Here is a 20,695-nt window from a genome sequence, read left to right on the forward strand (position 1 = left end):
CTGCAGCCCTGTGGGGTGCTGAGCACCCCAGCTCGTGGTTGTGCCACCAGAGACTGAGGAACACATCCTATGGGATGCAGCCTGAGATGCTTGTCCCTGCTCATGTCTCACCCAGTGATGTTTAACACTGTTGTTTTGTGAGGTCCATGTTTGTTCACTGAATTTTGAAGTTGGCCCCTGAGACTGACACTCTCCAGAGCCCTTCCCTGAGGTGTTTTAATTAACTTACCTATTTCCCACCAAAAAGCTGCAACATCCCCTGTGATCTGAAGAGGAAACTAAGTACCACTGTAGCAAAGGAAACACCTGAGACAAAGTGAAATGGTCTCTTGACAATGTCCCTTGGCAACAACTAGACACAGCCCAAAAATCACTTATGAGCCAAATGCTATTCTAAGGATTAAGCACGTGTGTGTGGGGGGGGGGAAGCAATAAACAGAAAACCTTCAGTGATTACATCCCTACAAAGGTTGTGATCAAAGTAAAATCTCATGCTCCTGAGGTAGGCAGAATTCTCAATTAAATCAATGAATATTTGTTTCCATCAGGGCAGCACAACTGCATTTGCTCAAAAAAAAAAAAACCCCAACCCAAAACCTGAAAAAAATCGGGTTCCCTCCCAGAGAGTAATGAAACAGTCTAGCCCTCTTAAATATTGCCTTCCCTGTTCTCTGAAACATTGATTCTGTCCATTAACTGGAATACTATTATGCTGTTGATTGATCTGAAACACTTTGGGAGGGCAGGGAGAGGGGAAAAGAGGCTTGTGAGAAAGTTTCAGTTCAGATACATGGTTTATTTCCTGCCGTGGTCCTGGTGGTTTACTTTGTTTAATAAACTGGCTTGACTGAGGGCTAACAGGAGGTCAGATGAAATGCCTGCCACTCTACATGGCCACCCAATTTGCAGCCTCCTCTGACTTAGTGCCTTTAACTCAGTGCTTCGCTAGCTGCTACTCAGAGTGAATAAATTCAGTGACATTTAGGAGCTTTGCTGGCGAAAGGTGCCTTTCATAGGAACTAAGGTGATGACCCAGCACCTGCTGAAGTGATCATAGCTTTTCCACTACACTGAGCAAAACTCTGCTGAAGAATGGGTGCATCTTGGGTTTTTCCTCACCTGAGTGACATAAATTTGGAAGCGCCACCTGTGGCCATGACCTCCTGGACTTGGTAATGCTGGACTATCTCGATTGCTTAGCAGGCCTCTTCTCTCGCCGGCCATCTTACCTGTTCGCTAGCAGCACAGGCTTTACCACTGCAGTTGTGCAAAGTACTTCTCAGTGCAATGGTGTCCATGCAGTGGTTGCTGAAGAAATTCTGTACTTTGCAAACGTTAATAAGCAGCTTAAAGATCTCAGTGTCAAATACCATGTTCTGCTCCATTCTGTAACAGGTCTACTACTCTAATTTATCTTTCTGTTTTCCAGTAGAGATAAGATATGATTAAAATAGCTGTAGTTCCTCTTTCCACTTTCCCTTATGCTTACTGGTCTACAGTCTTCTTTCTACAGGCTTAGCACCTGCCATTTTCTCTTTATTCCTCTTTTTCCTTCCCTGTCTCATACGGATGAGCTGTACTCTTGAGGAGACAGCAAAATGTGAAAACAAAAGAGCTTTATATTGTAAAAATCACTATTATCTTTGATGATGGCTCAACACTGAACCCTCCCGCGTCATTTGACTTAAAGAAGTGTTCATTAATCAAGAGCATGCTGCATATATTAGCTGAGGCTCTCTATACGAAGAGGCCATGCTGATTGTTTGCAGGGAGCAATTGCATCAACAGATGAGCGAACTCGAAAATAATCTCAGACTTTGTAATGGCAGAAGAGGAGATGACTAATGTAATTAGTCATCTGAAGTGACTGGGGCATGGCACAAGATGACAGACTTTCACCAGGTCTGTCAGAGTAAAAAGAATGAACTTCAGAAGCACCTCGGTTTCCCCACTTACTACCTAAATATCAAAATTACTTTCTACGGGGAGAGGGGATGTATTTTGAAGTTGGGAGTGCTTGTCTCCATGCAATTATAAAACATTGTAATTGTTTGGCATTACAGTATCTGGAAGCACTTCAGGCATCCTTGTAAGCCTCCAGTGATTTGACCTTGGCTTTTTGTTTTGTCTGCGCTTTTCAGAATTTATGTAGATCATTCATATTTTGTTGCAACTGTTTATATTTCTGAAGAGCTACATTTATAGCAGAGGATTTGTACTATCCAAAATGAAAGCCCTAAAGGACACTGTAGTGTGAATGTGACTGCCTCTGCAATCCCTCATCTACTAGCTGTGCACTTGAGAAGGTGGAGAAATCTGGAAGGCAGAGGGCAAAACCTGTTGTTAGATTTATCCAAACTGAAAGTTGCTGTGAGCCACAACAGTGTAACAAGAGATCTCTGCAGAGCTGCCTCTCTTTTCCATTCTTGAAATTTTGCTGTAAGAAGTCTCTGCTCTTTAAAAATTAAAAAAAAATAAATATCTTTGGGCATAGGATGCTTACTTTCTATTTTCATCCATGTAATGGAAGTTCTCCCCCCCAAGACAAATAAGGCTGTTGCCAGTGGACAGTGCACCCTGTGGTCCCTGCTGAGTACAAATGGAGAGGATGAGGATGAGTTCCTTTCCTTCCTTTGACTTTCTCCCCTAAGCTACCATTAAGCTTAAAAGCAGCTGAGGTATTCTAACTGTGCATGGCACCTAAGGGTGGGTTTGCTTCTGTGGTTTTTTCTACCTGTCTAGCTGTCTGTATATAAAATAAAGTCATCTTCTGTCACTGGTATATATGCACATGCATACAGTACATATACCTCCAATAGTACATTTGGAGCTTAATAATCTTTGCTCTGTGAAAATGCTCTGACCTGTTCTCTTTCCTAGGTGTCAGCTATATCTACCTGGCAGCAATACTGTTACTAACAAAACAATCCACAGGCATTTAGCAGCATAAGAGCAGTTATGTTCTATTTCCACTCCTTTATTTTATGATAATAGCTAGCAAATATAATACCTAATTTTGTTTTTTATATTTATCACAGTAATAACCCGGTAAAATAATTTTCTATTCAGAAGAAGCAATTAAGAAATTAGAAGTGAAGGCAGAACTAATAGAAAATTGGTGGATTTTTTAGTCATGCAACATTTTCCAGAGTGTTAAATAATTTTTTTACGCTTGCGTGTTATGTGGGATGTAGATGTCTTAGTACACAGCTGCTGTTAAAGCATCAGTGATGCTCAGGGTCTGGGCATTCTTACTTGCACTTCTGAAAGAAGAGAGATCCGAATCAAGGGTACCTTACAGTTTTGGAGAGCCCTGAAGAATAAATATTATAAGCCTCTTTATAGTTTCAGCAGGAAATTTTCTTTGTCTCACCCCACCATGCCAAGCCCCAAGCAGTTTATAATGTTATGAGAGTCCTATCGTTCATCCCTGAGGCTGGTTGTATGGTTTCCTTAGCTCTGTGTAACAGGACAAAGTTCTGTAGCATGAGAGGTGAGAGTCCCCAGGTTCCTGTTAAGCCCTTGGATGCAGTAATGAGCGCAGCGTAAAGTCAGCCTGATTCTACTTCCCTTTAATTCAGTTCAGTGGGACCTGGATTGCTTCCTGCTTGGGGCACAGACTTTCAAAGGTGTGTGGACTTCAGAGGAGAAGGAGATATGGTAGCGACCTGCCATCATCTCAGGAAGGAGAGTGCATCGATCCACACCTTAACATTTCTATTCGCTAGTTACAAAAAATCCTTTCTGTAGCAGAAGTGAAAAGTCATGTCAAGCACTTAATTTAGCCTACCCACTTACACAAATCAAGCACAAGCAGAACTGGGACTCCTTCTGTCATTCTACCCAAGCTGCTTCTGTGAAAATCTTCTTTCATATCTTCTTGGACATCTCCTATTTGCTCCAACCTATACAAACCTCCAAGAGCCTCCACAGCTTTCCCAGGCACTCCCCTTTCCCTCCGTAGGTGAAGGCAGCGGACAGGTATGTGGTGTACCAGCCCTGGTCTTGTCTGAATGTTACCCAAGGACCAAAACTAAAGTGCAGCGATGTCCTTTGAGTGCATCAAACAGGTTTTGCAGCTGAACTATACTCATAAAGGTCTTCCTTTATATCTCAGGATACTCTTTTATCTAGGATACTTTAAAGTTGTTAGTGTAGTGAATCCATGTATCTTGATTATTAAAATCCATGTTACAAGAGGAACTAAGTTTATCAGTTTAAGTCAACATATATACAGGCACGAAAATAAAGAGAAATATGTTGACATAAATAAAACTCTGAAGTCCTTTCTATTTTCGTTCTTTCTCAGTGGGTTTGGGGAAACTCAGTATTCACTAATATTTGGCAGTTATCAAACTGGTATTAGGCTCCTGAAGAGAAAGTTGCAGAAGTGGTTAGACTCTCAGGTGGTTGATTTGGCTCTTTCAGATTGAATAATCACCTTTGCCAGTGATAATGTTTGAGGCTGTGAGGAGTTTTGTCTTGGCTGTGTCGGTGTGCTACTGCCCGGCTGTCCCACTCAGTCTCTGAACCACTCCTAGCACAGCCTCACCAAACACAGTGTGAGCCGTCCCTTGGTGTCAGAAGAACTATTCAACATGAAGGCCTGATGAGACTTTATGGCAGAATCTGAAAACTGTCATCTAGGTTCCAGGTTACTTTATGAAAAAATCGAGCAGAACTTTTTCTCTGTAATTTTACTAAAGAAGCAAGCAGCAGAACAGGGTATTTGTGCTGTCCCTCCGCTTTGGCAAATTTATCCACACCAGAAGTAGCAGCTGAGGGTGTGTGATGTCCCAGAGTAACGACACCAGAATCTGAGTTGTGATACAGGCTAGGAAAAGGTGAAACCTTCATCAATGGGATGTGTACATGAAGAGGAAAGTACATTATTAAGTCCATGAAATTCCATTAAAATATATTTTGTGTGTTTCTTAACACATTTTGCATCTCTTTTACATTTTAGGGGAGCTGGAGAGCAGTATGGTACCGGCCGTTAGAGCAACGGGACATTCTTCCTGCGCCAGGCTCTGGCCGCACAGAGCTCACGGAAATGTAACTTACTTTTTTTTTTTTTTTTTTTGCTTAGATCTTACACGATCCACCTGGGAAGACATTTATGCTCGACTTTCAGCCAACAACCCCGCTTTTCGCAAAGAAGGAGCCTTATTTTATTCCCTATCGCGACTTTGCCAACTGCAAACATTTAAACCCCTGAGTCAGGCCGAAGTCACACAACTGGCTCATAAGCCACGATGCATAACGCTAAGTTAGGGGCTTTAATGAGTTGTTAGTGGGGGCTGGGAAGCGGTGGGGGGCGTCTCAGCCCCGCACCCCGGGAGCTGCGGGAAGATGGCTGCCCCCCTCCCCGGGCCGCCGGGCTGCGTGACGGCCCCTTTAAGGAGGTTGACCCACTCGCCGCCTCGCCTGCCCGCCCGCCTCTGTTTCTCTCCCCCGCCCCTGCCCGAGACACTCGGAGTCGAAGCAGGTGCATGCGCAGTGCGCTGGCAGCCGGGCGCGCCTGCGCACTCACCTGCTGGCCGCCCCCCCTCCGCCGGTACATCCGGGTCAGCGCACGCCCGCCCGCACGGCCGGTCCCCCGCGGCGCTGTGCGGCTCGCTCCCCCTCCCCCTCCTCCCCCCTCCCCCGGCGCGGGCGGCTCCGGCGCTGTCGCCATCCGCGCCCTCCCCTGCGCGGGGCTCCGGCCACGCCGCTGCGGTCGCTGCCTCCGGCCGAGCGGGGGGAGGCGGCGGCTCCCGCTCCCGTCCGCATCTCGCCGTCCGCGGGGCGGCTCGGTGAGTGTCAGAGCGCGGAGGGCGGGGGGCCGGGCGGGGCGCCTCGCTTCATCCCCGCGGTCCCCCCCAGTCCTGGCGGCGCGACCCCCGCCCCCTTCCCGCCGGGCCCGGCCTGCCCTGAGGGCACGGGGCTCCCCCCGCCCGCCCCCCGGCTCCCATCTGTTGCGCCCCCCGGCTCCCCCGGCCCAAACCCGCCTCCCCTCGGCTCTCCGCAACTTCTCCGCGGCTCTGCCCTCTCCGTCCCGCCGCCGCTTCGCCCCCGCCGCGCCGTCCCCGCTCTGCCCGGGGCGCCCGGCAGGCGGGGAGGGAGGGGGCTGCCCGCCCGCCGGGGCCTCCCGCCTCGGGGCGGGGGGGGCGGACGGAGAAGCGGCGGCCGCTGCCCCCGTCGCCTGGGGAAAGCACGCGAATTGCCAGGGACCTGTCCTGCGCTAAATAACCCTCCCCTGGGCTTCCCCGGCGGGGCTCCTTCCCCTCGCCGCGGCGGGTCGGAGGCAGAGGAGCCGGTTTGCTCCCTGGTGCAAGTGCCGGCAACTCCCCTGGCTCGCTTGCCTGGTGGCTAGTGGCCGTAGCTGGTGGCTAGTGGCCGTGGCTAGTGGCGGCCTGAGGAGCGCGTCCCCTGCCTGGCGTGGCGCAGCCCGGCGCTCCCAGCCCCGGCCGGGGCAGGTGGTGCTTCGGGCCGCCGAGAAACGGAGTGACAGTTTTAATGGTTAACCAGGAGGAGGAAACCTCTTGCAGGGGCATCTGCTGCCTTCAGACTGTAGCTAAAACCTGCAGCGAGTTCAGCAGAACAGAGAAATCGTTGCAAATTTGTCATAGGGTGTATCCTGCTGTGGGCAGTAGCTGTGATCCCAGGCAGGGTTAAGGTGAATTCAGAAGCTGGAACAGGAGAGTGTTGTTTCTAACCTACTCATTAAATAGCTGATAAAAATCAAATTTTAATTGGATTTTAATTTTCTCCACTGTGACTCAAAAATAAGGACACGTACAACTCAGTTCTATTTTCTTACTTTTTAATCAGGTATTGTGTTTTATGTGGTAATAAAATGCAAGAAGTTTCTTCACAGAAACATTTCAGTAACCAAAAGGAATCCAGAGACACTTATGAAGGTTCTTGAAGGGTTTTTCTTTTCCTGTTCCATTGCATCAGCATCCTGGACCCAAATGTCAGTGACAGTATGACAGCTGTCTTTCTGCTGTAATAGTGGAATCTTACTAACATTTAAAATCTGTCATTCTGAATTTCTGATAATGTAGTATGGAGATGCAAGTGTTGATTAGCATGTATGTTAATCCTCAAACCGGTAAAACATTTTCTGCCATATCTAATAATGTGTTTTCCCTTATTAGAATTTCAGTTGTTAAAAACTGCAAATTCTGTTTTGCTCAAACTTCCCCCTCCTTGACACAAGAGAGTTTTCTTTCTTTGTGCTCTTGACTTCTTTGGACTTTAATATACCACTTTTTATAGTAGGTTGCAGCAAATAGGGACACTGGACAGAAGGCATTTAGTAATTAGCCTGAGTTTACTATTGTCAAGGTTGGAACCTGAATCCAAACTCAGAAGGTTCCACCTGACAAATATATTTGTTTAGCAAGGTGCGTTGTTTTGCAAAACATATCTTCAGTTTTGTGTGGCAAGTTTAACTGCAAAATCCTAAACAGAAAAAATGAGATACTGCTGTTCCATGAAGTAGGGATGGGGTTTTTTGTCTGGTGTACGGATAGTATTCCATTGTTGAAGCAGAAGCTTTCAGCAGAAGAGTAGATAGCTTTTCATCCAAGTCCAACTGTCAGATTTTTTATTGCATATATTAGCTCTTAGAGAGTAGAGACTGTAGATAAAAGTGATCCCAGAATCTGTTTTAAAACATCCCTGTCAAGAAGTACCGTGGTTATACAAAAGTAAAGAAAGAATTTGATTCTGTCTGTTATACAACTTCCATTTGTTGTCAGGTGCTCTGGATTTTCTTCACTGTTTGCAGTTTAGCTGGGGCTGCCTGAGGTGACAGATTATTGAAGAGATTGTCTTCTGAATTTCTCTGCTTCTTCATATGAAACCTTTCCTGCGGGAACCTTGCTGACTGTAGAGACATCATGTTAGCCAGATATGTTCTTGCATACATAACTGTCCTGTCCCCTTCTCTGAGTTTTACAGGAGTCTTAATGTCTCGATAAAGATAAAAATAAAACAATTTTTTATTGTGTCTTTCAGTAACTATATATCTTAGCGGAATAATTAATTTTTAAATTAGTTGAATGCAGTACCTGCAGTAGTTTAGGGGCAGTTATGTAGGGAACTTAGTTCAAGGTGTCTGTCACCAGACTGCTAACGGTGTGTTTTAGACAGTTGGAATTAATACTGTAAAGAGACAGAAGGGTGGGGAATATTTGTACTGCTAACTACTGAATTATTGAGTAATACTGTAACAGAAATTGGCTCTGTCATTTGGAAAAGCATATGTAGGGGCCGCTTTGGATTTCTGTAGCTGCTTAGACATGGTAAACATAAAAGCAGGGTGTTTCTGCCTCCCCGTGTATCTAGGAGAATACAGATAGGGGAACAGCCTGCAGTACCCTTTTTGTTTGTTGTTGTTATTGCCTGCCAGCTGGGGGCATACACGGAGCTAAGGCATACCCTGTAGTAGAGACAGGCAAAAGACAGGCAAAATTAAAATGTGCAAGAAGTCAGATTTGGTTTTTAAGCAGTCAGGTTTGTGTGTGTGTTTGTGTTTTTTTTGGTTTTTTTTTTAAGAAATAATGGTGCTTGTGTGAATCAAGATTATCACCTTTGCCTGTCCTTAAAACCTTGTGCTCTCATAATTACACCAAGAGTTTTAGTTATTGATGTAGATGGGCACAAGTTGAGAAGAATGACTTCTGTCTGTTAAGGTGATGTTAACTATCCCGAAGTATATTATAACGCAATTTTATGAGACTTATTCATTGTCAGAATGTTTGAAAATACATCTTCAAAGCTGAAACATTTTGAGTGTTGTCAGATTGGATCTCACGGACTGTCAGCTGTCAAGCAAATGCGCTACAGGCGAGGTATGCAGCCCTAGTGAATATATGTGCTGAATCCACACAAGGTTTGAATGTCAGTGCCACACTCCTGTGCTTAGTACCAGGATGCAGAGAGTCATCCTGGTCGTCATTTTGGTTCAGCTGAATCCCTCTAAGTCTATCAATATGGCTTCAAAGGTGATGAGAGCGAGGGGATCAGGAATATGAAGGGAGCTGTGTTTGGATTAGAGTTCAGTTTTGGGGAACGTGAGGCATGGCACTGCTTACTGGCTGTGGCACCTGAAATACCCACATCAGTTATGCAGGAGATTTATTTCAGGTGGTTCTCCAGCTGTAAGTTTTGAACAGTTGTATGTACCTTCTGACATCTTTTCTATTCCCATTCATTTGCATGTATTGAGCACTTTTAAATAAAGATACTCTTGCATACCTTGTAACTCTTTTTTTAATATGGACCTATAAACCTAAGTGTATTAATATATTCTTCCTTGTGATTGTGGAAAAATTAACACCTTTACCCAATGTGGAGAAGTTTGCCTTTTATTTGTTTATGAAGACGGGCTTATTTTATTGCCTTTAATTTCAGGATCTCTTAAAAATTCACCTCAGTTTTCCCCCTTCTGTGATTCAGGAATGTTCTCTCGAGTGCCACAACTTGGCTGCTGCAGCTGGCAGATTGTTTCAAACTGTATGAAATTTGCTGAGAGTAATAGGCTCTCTTATATAGGCACTGTTTTACATTTGCAATTCCAGTGCTTACTGGAGATAGGTGTATTGCTGTTATATAAACAGCACAGCTTAACAGAAACCAACAATCAACAGTGGGCAGTTTTGGAATTCACTATGTAAAGCTGAAAGTACTTTTAGTTACAGCACTTTCTCCTGTGTTCCCCATCTCCAGTAGTTTTAATTGCGTTCTCCTTTTTTAGAAATGTCATTTTTTCTTTTCTGTCATGTGAAAATCTGATGCACAGATAATACCTTCATGACTGAAGGAAATAATTAAACTAGTTACAGACAGAGCATTTTGAAAGGGGCAAGTAAAACCTTTCACTCATCATTTGTATTTCCAGGTAGTTGTAAGACAGTTGTAGATATGAAATAAAGGCTGACAGTGTGCTGCTCAGTGTGTGTATACGTGGCTTATGGACTTACATCTGTTGTTACAACCCCTGTAATCTGGTTATGCTACTGTCTTCATTTACTGTTGCTACTGTATCAGGAGGTGTTGGTGAAACATTTAGTCATTTATTTCTGGTTAACTCTGGAAATGTTAATACTGGCCGTACAATTGATTTGTAAAAGGACTTTTGGTACCAGACTCTTACTATTTCTTGAGTGTTCTTTAACACTACTTTCTTAGCACCTAGCAAAAGAATTTTTACATTTCTTGTACCTAGGCAAGTATTGGCTAATTTGTGTGTATCGGGAATGATTAACTAACCTAAAGTTCCAGTATTGCATTTGAGGAATGATGTATGACTGATCAAACCCAGCATTTTTTTCTACTACATGAAGTCGTTGTGGACTGTAGGAAAAGGAGATTAAATATCTCTGAAGCAAAGAGATTGTACTTATGTACGATCTATAAGTATGTAAGACTATTTTCCTCTAATACTGTTTGTTTGGGAGGGTTTATTTTTATCTTTCTGTTCAGTGGAAATGCTCTATGGTTTGTGGTCTTGTTTACTAAGTATTTGGCTATTTCTCTGGTTTATATCTATGGCACTTGGGATTCCCAGGTTGTCCCTGTGCAAATAGTATAATTGGGTCTGGGACAGTTTAGCTTGTGAGTGCATTCAATTTGGTGTGGCTGTAGCTTCAAAAATAGCATGGCTTGCAAAACAGGCCTTCTGTCTGCCACCCACACCAAAACCTAAAGCTTGATCCTGTAGGCAGTTAATCAGCCTTCCAGACAAACGTATTATCATCAGCAAATGCTTTACCTGAATTGGTGACCACCAGGCAAAAAAAAAGTTTTGTATCTGTAATCACTTTATATATAAGAAAGCGCAGCAGAGCGCTGTCCTAGATACATTTTTAAAAGCACTTTTTACTTCAGACTGTGGGGCTTAACTGTTCCCTGGTAGCAGGAGGTTGTTCTGTGAGTAAATTCTGTTTAACTGGCATAGTTCAAAAGACTCAAATTCAACCATGAGGCAATTCTGGTTCTCCTTCAGTACTAGATTATTAAATTAAATGGAGTGTTAGCGTGAGTAACTTTTTTTGCTGTACTGTACAAGGTAATAGATGAGTTCCAAGAAGCCCTGGTTGTAAATTAGCTGACTGGAAAGCCCTGTTTCTGTGACTGGTGGCTCTAGCAGTTGTCTAACTTCAAAAGTTAAATCTAATTGTGTATGCTTCCAGTCAGGTGTGGCACTGGATGGTGGCTGGTTCTTCTTTTTAGTGTAGCAGTCTTGAGGGTAACATCTTCACAAGGAAAGGAAATTCTTGTCTTTGTGTTGGACAATAAAGGGGTTTGTTTTGGCTTCTGATGTACAAATCAGTTTGACCTTTATACTGGAAAAAAAAAATATTTCTGAATTCTAGCATTGCTAGTCTGGGAAAAAAAAAAAGCTGTAAGAATTAATAAGAAGTATATTCACAGCTCTCATGTTTTTTAAAACCTAAGCCTTCTCGTTTAGTGTCCCTGAAAGGGCAGCTTGTCAGGCAAAGTGCATTCTGGGCATGAAAAGCCAGTTAATTTCTTTTTGTTATATTTGCACCTTTTGTGTGCTGAGACATACAGTTATTTGAAACTGTTCCTTCTTAATGTGGAAGTGAAATATGTAACCACTAGACTCCATGAGGCTTCACCTCAAAATTGCTGACCTTTTGTATAAATGAAGATCATACAGACAAGGCAGAGCGTTAATGTAAGGATAGCTTATGGGTAGTAGTTAATTGATTCAGAGTTTAGATTTCCTGCTTGGGTATAGAAGTCTTATGTGGGGAAATGTGGATTTGTCAGCTGAACAGGCAATTGAATTGTGATGATAGTTTTAAAATTTTTTGCTCTGGGTACTTCTTGTGAAAGATTACTTGCTGCCGCTTTCCACGTGCAACTGGCTAAAGTCATATTCTCCCAAATGCTAAACCAATACTTTAAATGCTTTAACTGTTCTTACCTTTGCATCTCAGAGTTCAGAGCTGAATTAATTTCTTAGCAGCATTAACAGGACCTACTTGATATCTCCTAGCTTGAAGTTTAGAGGATGATCTTAAAAGAGCTTTCAACTAGCCTAACAAAACCCAAGTTCTTTTCTTGTATTTTCTGAAGTTTCTAGTTTTAGCAATACTCAGAGTTGTTATAGAGAATCTTACCTATTTTTCTGTAACTATGGCTTCTTAATAAACATCAAGTAGAACAGTGTCCCGGTGGGGAACTTACTGTAGATGGGACTGGCAGTAAAGTCTAGTAAATGGCACTATCAGAGACTATTGATTAAGACCTAGTACTTCAAATAATGTTATATAATGTTGATGTTAATATTGTGTCAGGTTTTTAAAGGAATTTCAGTCAAACTACTTCAGTAGCTGCCAAAAGTGAGGCTTGGGAACAGATGTTGTAACTGTAGTCTTAAAATTTTTTGACAGCTCTTCAAATAGCTGTAGTGAGTCTCAGCTTTACAGCGGAGTGTTTTTGCAGGGCTTATGCCTCTTGCTTTGCTTCTCTCCCTGTCCCTAGTCCAGAATGGGCCTCAGTTTGACCCCATTACAGTCCTGTGAAAACTCATGCTCTAATAAACATGTATCCAGACAGGCAGCATGGGAGAGGAAACAGGTTTGGATGGAGATGACAGCTGAGGTGAGGAGTGGTGGCAGTTAACTAGGAGGAGGAGCACCTTACTTTGAGCTGAAAGCAGGGAAGAATATGAATTAGAATCTGTGACTGAGTTGGAGACAAGTTGTTCAGAAACTAGCAGAGAGGTTGGGTTGGGAGCTTATTGGTTATATGGAGAGTATCAGTCATGTACTGAGAGAGTGTGTGGGAATGATGCTGCCTGTCACCCAGCATCGGGGGGCATCAAAGGAAATAGGGACTTGCTGGACAAAGAAAATACAGAAGAGAGAGCTTTTGGAGAGAAGCCTGGGCAGGCGAAGTAGGAGTAGAAGCTGGGATTTTGTAAAGGAGGCAGATAGCTCTGTTGTACAAAGAACTCGGGGTGGTAAAAGTGGAGTCAGAAAAACTACAAGGAAGGTACTACAGTGGAATAAAACATACAGAGTTTTGTCCATTGCCATTAGTAGCCATCATGTCTTCACTGCTTTAGCTTAGTATGTATCTCTAAGTGGTAGAAATTGCTGTCATGAGCAAATGGTTCTGATTCTGATGATGTGCCATGTAGCCACAAGAATGAATTGTCCAGACTCATCTTCTGCTTAAGAGGTTATACTCGGTCTTTTCTCTTAGGCTGCAAAGCAGTGCTCAAAAATAAACCACAGAAAGCAGGCAGCCTTGCATACATAATTGTATGCCGTTTCTTCCATTAGGACCCTTGCTTTATTTCCAGGATGAAGTGGCTGGTGCTAGTCTAGTGGACAAGTGCTCAATAGTTTGTCTTCGTTGCTTAATACCTTACCGTGCTCTTGCTAAATTGCTTCAGGGATGCACTTAATTTCCTCTTGGATAGTCTGGTACTGCTTTCTGGACAGTTACTTATTATCAGAGTGGTCTAGTGACATGAGGAAGTGGTTTGCTTCCTATTTTACACATGAGGAGCAAAGGCACGAAGAACAGAAGTTCAGCTAGTTTTGCATGGTTAGAAATGACTGGAACCTGAGTCTTTTTAGACTAGTTTACATATTGCAGCCACATCCCCATCAAACTTGCTGCTTTCCTCTTGCTATGATTCCATTTTAATACTGTATTCTAACTTCACAGTTGTTTCTTGTGTTGGTTTATAGTCTCTTTGGACATGTATCTGCCATAACCAAATGGGAGAAGAAGGCAGCACTCAAGGTCGTTCTGTTTATCACAGCAGCAGAACATGGCCATTTCATTTTGTCAAAAAGGCAGAGTTATTTCTAGTTTCTTCTTATGTAAACATGTTGCTTGTTCAGAGAAATGAACAGGGATTAATTCTGGAATTGTGTGACTCTCAAGAACTCATACTCTGGTATTAGTAACTCCCACAAACTTTTGGGATTGATGCATATTGATGTGTTCCTTAGCTGTACTGTGTTCACACAGCTTTGGGGCTAAACTGCCACGTGTTGTAAAAAGACACCTATTTTTAGTGTTTAAATGTTATGGAAAAGTCAAAGTGGTGGTGCAGCTTTATTAACAGAATTGTGGGCAATGAATTCCTTTCTCTCTTGTGGTGAAAGAAGGAGGAATGAGCTGATTTTTATTTTTCAGATGGGACTCTGAATCATCCCTATTGCTCTGCTTAGCTGTTTAATGTAACAGATAGTTCTGTCCTTCTCTAGCCACTGGAAGGAGGAACTGTAAGCTCTTTCTGTTTTGTAGAGCCTTGTGGCTTCTCAAGTTTCTCTTTAGAAGAGAAACTGTATCAACCAATGTAAGAAGCAAAAAGCTGCTGGTTTTCTCTCATTAGAAGGAAAGGTAAAAAGCCTTTGCTACCCTGTCAGGTTTTTTGAGAGTTCTGTTGGTATTTTGTTTTATTCCTCTTACTAGCTTATCACTCAAAGTTTTTCTCAGGCACATTTTTTAAGAGAAACACTATGAATGAGGCTTATGCTGGTTAAGAAACTCTATAGTATTAAAAAAAAAAAGTGTTTACTCCTGAGTAAAGAAAAGAACAGCAGCCTCTGCTGATGGAGCTGTGGGTTTTTGCCTTTTCTTGCCAGACCTACTGTGTTGGCTTATGTTCAGTTAATATTTGGCTGATCAGCGTTGCAGCTAGCAGGATGAGGAACACTTTTGCTGTAGCTTAAATTTGGTGGAAACTTGCTTTCTCTTGAAAGCTTTGCATTCGTTGGCAGCAAATCTCTTTTCAGGTCTTAAGGTAGAGATTTTTCTCCCCTGTTAGGGAGTGAAATAATCACAGGAGTGCTTTTGGTCTGAAACTGTACTTTGTGTTTCTTAGAAGCACAGCTGGCTTTTGATGTGATGTTGGGTATGTGACAAATATTAGTGTTCAAACTTGAGATACTTCCATGTGGAAAAGGACACATAAAGTTTTTAAATTATGAGAGCCTCAGTTGCTGTTTTCTGGCCTTATGTAGGCTTGTTGTGTGTTTAGTTATGTGATCTGTCAGCTCTGCTCACCTTTACTTTTGAGTAGATTTATGCAATTTAAGTATCTTCAGTTCAAGTAAGAATTGTAGTGATGCTTTATAAAACAACATGAAGTGCAGCATGCTGAAGCATAGCTACATGTAGGTGAGTCAGGAGGGAGCAGCACTAAAAAAGAAAAGGAAGTACAGTCATAGTAAAACTTTGTTTAAAAAAGAAAAAAACCCAAACAACCCAACAAACCAGCAACCATCTGTCTCCAGAGGATAGAAACACAATAAGGTGATATAGTTTATATCTTACAGTTAATATCTGTGTGTATAGATTTTTACATGCGTGTGTGTAAGTATCTGTAAAAATACACATGCACCCATATACTTACATGGGTGTCCACGCACTGTTCAGTATAGTTAGTGATGTTATATCTCAATATAACACTCAGCTAGGGCAGTTTGTATCCCAAACAAAATTGAGCTGATACAGAACCCACATGCATTTTTAGGAAACTAATATTTTAATTGCTGGCCAAAATACCTAAGTGATTTTCAAGCCTCTATTTTGGTGTACCAGTGATACAGGCTTTGCTTATGCTCTTGGTCCATCTGTTGAGGGCAGATCCTCTCTGCCAGGGGACAAGCATGCATGCACCCACTCATCAGGGCACACTGTGCTGCTGACAGTTGTCAGGAAATAAAAAATATTGAGTACAATATAGTTCAATTTTCACACTGTGTTGGCTTTACAGTACTGCCAGAATGATTCAGTGCTGCTTCATTTTGTGTTGTTGATATATGCAATAGCTTCAGAAAAAGAACTAAAAATCACTTGCTAACTTCAAGTAATTTGTGTTTAGCTTCCACAATTATATAGCTTTAACTTCCTCAGAGAACATGTCATCTTTGGTCTTAGTATTTTCTCATGTTAAAAAAAAAAATAGCCAAATGCTTTCTTTGAAATGAAAAGCACAATTGTTGCACTTAGAATTGTTCTGTGTCCTGGTTCTGAATTGGAGTATTCGAAAAAACAACTAAATGTATTTACTTTAGTCCCGGTAAAATGCTGTTCTTTGCAAAAGGATTGGGTGTTTCATTTCATCATGTGTTGCAAACGAGCACGGATTTGATTTAACAGATCAAGATATTTCTTAATAACATAACCATGAGAAAAATAAGCTATTTTATGTGGGTAATTAAGTGTAGTGTTCAATCTTAATTTGAGCTATCATTACAAATTGTTTTTGGAAGTTCAGAGAAAGAAAAAAAAAAAAATTAAGACCGTGAGTGAAAGCCTTGTTAGCTATGTCTGAATAGTCATCTTAGTATTTTATAAATACCCTCATTCTTTAAAGTACTTGTGCTGTTGTGTAGTTTTTTTGTTTGATTTAAAGCTGGTTTAGTTCAGGTATTCTTTTTTTTCCCCTTGCCTTGGGAGGTCCCAGAGTACAGATTTCTACACTTCATCTGGTGCCCTTCACTGAAGGAGGGCACCTCATTAAAGTGTTTTTTTTTTTTTCTCTTATCAACCAGTTATTGTGTGTAACATCATCTCTTCCTTACTACTGTCAGCTGTGCTCAGCTTTGTAAATTGCTGAGACTGCTATTACAGGATAGGCTTGTAACGGAAACAAGAAGGCTGTGTCCTGCCTGTGAATGCTGTAACAGAAGTAACTGGAAGGTAGGGTTCATGCTCGCGTTTTATGTCTGATCAGACAGTTTCACTATTACTGCTCTGTCCTTTCTAATCCTCTTTTATTTGGCATTTATGTAGAAAGCTCTTTTTACTCATACTTCAGGAAATATCTGACATAGGTAAAATTTTTTGTGTTTTCTTTGCTTTTACTAACCATACTTTTCTCTGCTTTATTCTCCCCAGAATACTTGTGAAAACAAAATATTTAGAGTAACCGCTACTAGTAGCATCTAATTCAGTAGTACAATAGCTGTGGCTGTTGTCCTAGGGCTTCTTTCACTTAGCATCATTAATACTTTTAATCATCTCTACAAAGTTGAGGCTAGAACCTCCTGAAAAGGAAATTGTTTAAATTTTGTCTCTGAACTTTCCTTTTTTCTTTTTTTCCTTCCCCACCCCTTCTTCTGACTGAGCAGGTTCAGGGATCCCAGAAGTGTGCTCGTTAGGGTCTGATTTTCAGCTCTGAATGTGTGGCCAGTCGGGCCAGAAGTCCAGTCAGGTTTCATTTGACCTGTGCTTCGGAATTGGGGATGGCATGCTGAAAAGGACATGGCTTTCCACACCAGCACCCCCAACCCCCCTGGCCTTTACACTGTCATTTTCAGGGTTTATTGGTACTTATAATTGAGGTAGACCATGTGCCTGTAGTAGTTTGGTTTTGTGACAAATACATCTTTTGGATTCAAGTTAAAGTTTACGGTGCAGGAGCAAACCCTTATTCTTTGTGAAGAGGTGTGAGCACTATTCATCCTTTCCAAAACAGTGCTTCCAGAAAAAAAGGGTAAAATTCTCACTTTTGCAGTGAAACTGATCTTCAAGGTCAATATTTCAAGCTCTTCTGTATTATTTGAGCAGAGGTAGTAAATTCAGCATTCCTGTTTTCATTAAGTACGATGAGTAGTGTTTATTGTAGGTTGCAGATAATACCTGTTGAAAGATGCAGCTCTCATTTATCGGTGTCTGTTATTGCCTGAGACTTTATAATGGCATACATTACTTAGTTATATGATTCTGAAAATCTGGCTGGGCTTTTATAGTTTGTCTTGAACAAGTTTGAAAAAGGTGATCTTCTCTTCTTAAAGAGGTGGAGTCATCCCTGTCCCTGTCTGTCCCCCCTGTGTCATCTGTTCCCCCCGCTCCCTGTTTTGTAGGTTAATTATGTAAAGAAAACCTTTTGGGGAAGCTTGCCTCTGATACAGTAGCCATGTCCTGGGCCTGAAAACTTAGCGATTAGTTCCTCCTTTGCTGTAGCACCTGTGCCAAATATTTGACTCTACCTTGGAAAATGGTACTGATAATTTAATCTTTAGAGAGAAATAGTGTGGTCCTGGTTTTTAACTATGTTGCATTGTTGTTTTAATACCTAGCTAGACTTCAAATAAATTATTTTAGAAAATATTTCTGAAAGCTACAGCCCTGGAATTGTCCCATACTCAGTGAGACTTGCACCTTTTACAGTTGACTTACATGTATTAGTTTTATCTAAACCCGTGTTTACAGAAAACTACAGTAGATATCAAGATTGAAACAGTATGTCGGGACCTTTAGCCTATCTGGAGCAGGAAGATGGAAATGTCTTGTCTAGTCTGTTTGCCTGGTAACAGGGAATCAATTCTGTCTGCTTATATTTTTATAAGAAAATTATTACATTTGCATTTGTCTCATTGCCCAGCTTCTGATTCATTGGAAGGCATGGATAGTAATGCATAATCTAATGTATAATACATATAAACATACTATTTATAATATATCAATATCAAAATATATATTTAAACAAACAATATTAAATACTATGTGATACGTGAGTAATTGTTTGTTTCACAAGCTAATAGAGTATGCGGTTGAAAGTTGCACTGACAAAAACAACTGCACCAACAGATCTAGGATGTTGTTTCATTGTCTTTGTTGACTGATTTGCTCTAATCCAAATTGGTTAATTGTTCTGATCATACAAGTGTGCATACAAGATTTGAAGAGGTCCATCCACTTAACTATGATGAAATAAACTGTACTAGTACGCTGCATAAATAGAAGTAGCTATCTAAAGCTTGAACTTATTTGTTTTAAGCTAACTGTTTTGCTTGCCCTGGCCTGTGTGCTGCTTGGGCTGTGCAAAACAGACTTGGAAAACTGGTCCAGATCTCAAACAAATAGCTTGTGGAGTTTTAACCAGGAAACGTACCCGTGTTAAGCCAACGGTGTTAATGTTGGTACAATAGAGGAAATAAAGCAAGAATTGTTTCTTTTGCTGGCACTCATGGCTTAAAATGTAATAGGATAAAAGCTTTATTTTATGTGAAGTTCTGGAGAGACCAAAGGAAACAAATACAGATCTTAATTTTATACTGAACTTGCTCTTTAGAAAGGCATTGTCTTTAAAGTTGAACTTTCTAGTTTCTTCCCTCCCATACATGAGGTTGCTTGGGGTTTTTTCATACAGTAATTTCAAGGAATTTGTTTGCACTAATTCTCTCCTCAGAAATGTTAAAGCCTTTCATTTATCTTTAAATCCTTTGACAAAGTTCTGTGGCTGTGAAGAGCAGCAGATCTTGCTTCTAACAGAAAAGAAGGTGTGCAGTTCTCTTGCCTGTGTCACTGCAGAAAATGAGCCAAAGAATTGAACTGTGGCCTGTGTCAGTGCTGTATGTTCTCTCAAATGCGAGGCTTCTCAATTAAAGTGTTTTTTTTCTTCTAGCTTGGTTTGTTAGCTTTCTAAAAGGAGATGTAAGGATGTGACTCAACCTTGCAGAAGGAAGGAAACATGAAATGTAGGCTGTTCTCCTGTTCTGAACTCACAGCAAACCTTTGCAGAGGGCTCATATTGTTGCTAAATAAATGTAGAACCACTCTACTGTGCATAGAGAATAGGGAAAGCATAGCTAGGTGTAAGTGTTCTTGGCTCTATGAAAAAGACATTGTGGTTAATAATATCTTGCATGTAAGTAAAACAAAAAAGCAACCTACCCCCTAATTTAAATAATTTCAAACAAGTGTGAAGTCCTGTTCTTCCTCTTGCGTTTTCTTAGAATGTGGGAACAATACTCTCTGTATCCTTGTTGGTATGAGATGGGAGTTTGGTGGATTTGGGTTTGCTGATGCTGGTGCGTACACAAGTGAAGTATGAACAGGAGGACAATAAGACTTGTATTTCTCCATTTTTATAGATACTTGAATCATTTTGTCACTTATAAGTCTGAATATGTTGATTCCTATCATATGTACAAATTTAGAAGTCGGAGGGGTGAGTATCAATATTAAACTTACTGGTTTATGGTAGACTTTTTTGTCTAAAAATACTGTGCTAGCTAAAAAATAGAAGATGCAGCAGTCAGACTTTTTTGTCTTTCCATTTATTATGCAGTTAGTGCTGAATGGGCTTCCCATAGTCATGGAATGACACCACCTTCATGGTAATACTCTTAAGGGTGTTGGTTTTTTTTTCCCCCTGATGAGGGGTATGGACAGTGCACTGAAGTACAGTTTCATAATAAGTAAAAAACCCAACAAACCCAGATACCAAGCCCAACACCCACCCTGCAGATCACAACTGGTGATCCCTCTGAGCCAGGGGAGAGGCTTGCACAATGTTCTCCTGGCATTTATTGCAGCTAAGGAGTGTGGAAATTCCCAGTACTTTGGGAGTAGGAACAAAAGGTTGTGATGTGATTGATGCCTGATCCAGGACTTCTGCACTATATGCTTACTTTTGATCTGTTGTGCTGGTTGATAAATCTACAATTTGAGTCATAGGGCAAGTGAAGAAAGGTAAACCTTCAGGAAAGCAGAGGTGGGAGGAGAACAGGTGGCAGAAGATGGACTTTGTTGAAGGTGCAGCCCTGTTGGCTTGGTATCAGATTAATGATCTGTTCAGATGCCACTCTCAAAGAGTATAGTTATCCAGGGGACTGAACGTTAACAAGAGATTAAAGAAAACCCATGAAACTTCTGAACAGCTTTGCTCTAATAAAGGCTGAGGAGTTAAAAC

This window comes from Athene noctua, chromosome 2 (genome assembly GCF_965140245.1).
Source record: "Athene noctua chromosome 2, bAthNoc1.hap1.1, whole genome shotgun sequence".
NCBI lineage: Eukaryota > Metazoa > Chordata > Aves > Strigiformes > Strigidae > Athene > Athene noctua.